The sequence below is a fragment of the Elephantulus edwardii genome, unplaced genomic scaffold (assembly GCF_000299155.1).
Source record: "Elephantulus edwardii isolate Elephantulus edwardi_28Jun2011 unplaced genomic scaffold, EleEdw1.0 scaffold00059, whole genome shotgun sequence".
Taxonomy (NCBI): domain Eukaryota; kingdom Metazoa; phylum Chordata; class Mammalia; order Macroscelidea; family Macroscelididae; genus Elephantulus; species Elephantulus edwardii.
The window spans coordinates 6,015,914-6,018,833 of NW_006399809.1; the positions used below are offsets into that span (position 1 = coordinate 6,015,914).

At 47.4% G+C, this 2,920-nt stretch overlaps 1 pseudogene; it reads right to left on the minus strand.

Annotated features, from left to right (window-relative positions):
- Positions 1-1,535: 1,535 nt before the first annotated feature.
- Positions 1,536-2,509, minus strand: LOC102866600 (annotated as a pseudogene).
- Positions 2,510-2,920: the final 411 nt, after the last annotated feature.

The window sequence follows — 2,920 nt, forward strand, 5'->3', positions numbered from 1 at the left end:
AGACTGAAACTGTCGACAACTTCATCTTGGATCCACAATTAACATCCTGGGTAACAGCTGTCAGGAAATTAGGAGATTTATTACACTAGGAAAGTCTAAAGTTAGCAAACTCTCCAAATCATTGAGGAGTAATGAGGTTAATTTGAGGACTAAGGTGCATCTGATTGAAGCCATGATGTTCTTGATCACTTGCTATGGATTTGAGAGCTAGACAATGAATAAGATGTCAAAAGAAAAATTGATGCCTTTTTAGTTATGGTGTTGGGGAAGATTACCGAACATCCCATAGACTGTCAAAATAACAAATATGCCTTGGAGAAAGTGCATCCAGAATGTGATTTGGAGGCAAAGATAATAAAGTTTTGCTTCATGTACTTCGGGTATGTTGTTAAGAGGGGCTATTACACAGAAAGGGACATTGAGTGAAGAAAGGCAAGCAGGAGAGGAAGACCCTCATCCAGGAGACTAGACAAAGTGACTGTCGCAATGGGCTCTAGTGTGTCAGAAAGTGTGAGGATGGCATAGGGATCAGATCTGTTGTTCGTAGGGTCGCTATAGGTCATCTTCAATTCTATGGCACCTAAAAACAACAAGAACAAGATGTACATGGTTCGTCCTTCTCCTTTGTCTTTTCAGTGACCTTTTCTTCTCTTCAAGTGTCATATCCTTCTTGTCATACTACAAGTCATCTGGTCATCAATCATTGATTCAATGCTTCAAACTACTCTTAAAATGATTTTTAAATTCAAGCGGGATAGACTCAAGAGTATATTTTGGTGGACTTGTTTTTATTTTCTTCAGCTTCAGTTTGACCTTCCACACAAGTAATTGATGATCTGTTCCACAGTCAGCACCTTGCTTGATTTTGACTGCTGATATTGAGCTTCTCCCACAATTTCTTCCACAGATGTAGTCAGTCTGATGTTGTCCATCTGGTGAAATCCATGCATAAAGTTGCTGTTTGTGTGTGGAGGTGTTTTTAGCTGGTTGGAGTTTGGGTTTTTTGTTTTGTTTTGTTTTACATAGAAAATATTTTATTATAAAAAGTTCAGTTGCAGGGTACTCCAGGAGGAATAAGACCACTCATATAATGCCCCTTCTTTGCCGTGACACAGGAGACTCAGCAAGTGTACCAATCAGGGTGATTATCTTATTCACTGTGCCCCCAAGTTCACCAGGTGCTGGGCCCTCAGAAAGCCAAGAGCCTCATGGGTTCTGAGAGCTTCCGCTGGGCCTCATCCCTCTCAGTCGCCACACCTCTTGTTTCACTTATTTCATGAAAATGATCCAGGACTTTTCTATAAAGCTGAGCCCCACTCCCTACCCACGGCTCAAGGTTCCAGTAAGGAAAGCAAAGGCTGAAGTTGTTTTCTTTTGGAAGCAAAACAGTCCTAGTGGAAGTAACATGAAAACCACCACAAGCTGGACCAGGTGCCGGGTGTCCTTTCTTACTGAGCACGGGGAGCGTTCTGGTCAATGGTTCTGAGTTGAGGGAGGTCGAAGGAGGAGATGTGGACGTCAGGCCCTTGGGTGAGTCATAAAACACGAGATTTAGGGGCACCTCTCTTCCCAGTTCGCCTGTTACATAAATTCTGTGAAAACACAGAGTTGCTCACACACACAGAACCACTCCACTCCTCCTTTGCCCCATTCAAGAGTTCAATCTGCATTGGTCCCTCTGCTTTTGATGTGGCCGAAGAGGCTTTGTGTGGAGTCTGTGATGCTGAGTGTGTGAGGACCGAAGGGCACAAGGCTGAGGCGGCCACTCGGTCAGGCGGCCGGGTATCCGGGGCCTTCTCCTGGACCTCATCATACTGGGGAGGGGGCGTCAGGGGCTCAGTGGATGGAGGAGGCACTTTCTTATCCGGGAGGTTGATCCTAAAGTGTTTGAGGTGAAGCTTTTCAAATTTAATCCTCCGAACTTTCAGCGGCTTCGGGCATTTGGCGAGCTTGGAGTTCTGTCTGTTGGGCGGGTTCCCCTGGCTGGCCTCCACGTCGGCCCTGGTGCTGGTGGGCATGTTCTTGTCCAGCCACGTCAAGGACTCATAGGAGGGGAGGGAGATACTCATCCTGGGGTTCTGGCCCAATTCCCTCACTTCTGAGTAGTTTGTGTTCATCACTTCCTCATAGCTGGGGACTAGTACCTTGAGGAGGCCTCCTCCTCCTCCTGGCTGTCTTCCTCCTGGGCGTGAGGCTCGATCTCTGCCTGGTGTTGGATCCCTGCAATCTCATCACCCTGCTGCTGCTTCCTCTTTTCCCAGATGCTCAGGCAGATGGACAGCAGCAGAAGCACCACGCCGGCCCCAACCAACACGTAGGCCACTGAGAAGGTCTTGCTCTTGAGAAGACCACCACCTATCTCTGTCTTGTTCCCCTGGACCCCTGGCTTGTCCGAGGCGCTGAACCCAGGCACCAGCTTCCACATGGGCATGATAACCCCCAGGACCAGCATGCCCAGGCCGATGGCGGGCAGCGCATAGTGTGACCCATTGGCCTTGGACTGGGCCATCTTGCCCGCAGGAGCTGGGCAAGGCCCAGCGAAAAGAAAGAAAGAAAAACAAAAACAAAACTAGATCCAAACAGCGGCCCCAACAAAACCGCCTTAAATGCACTCAATAAAACTGCAGGGGCTACACTGGAAAAACATCAGTCAAACTCTTGAGGGATGGGTCCAAGCACAAGTGAGGCATTCTGAGGACACGGATACAGTCAGGAAATCTGTTGTTTCCTGAGGAGACTCAAGGCAAACCTGGAAACAATTCTTCATGTTGGAATCTTGGGTGACAGATCTGCCATCCAAATACAACGTGCAGCTCTCATCTGAATCCTAATTCACACAAACCAGGTAGTCAGTCAAAATATATTAAATAGAATGAAACTATAGGAAACACAATGTTGATGGCTGAGCCCTGGAATCCCA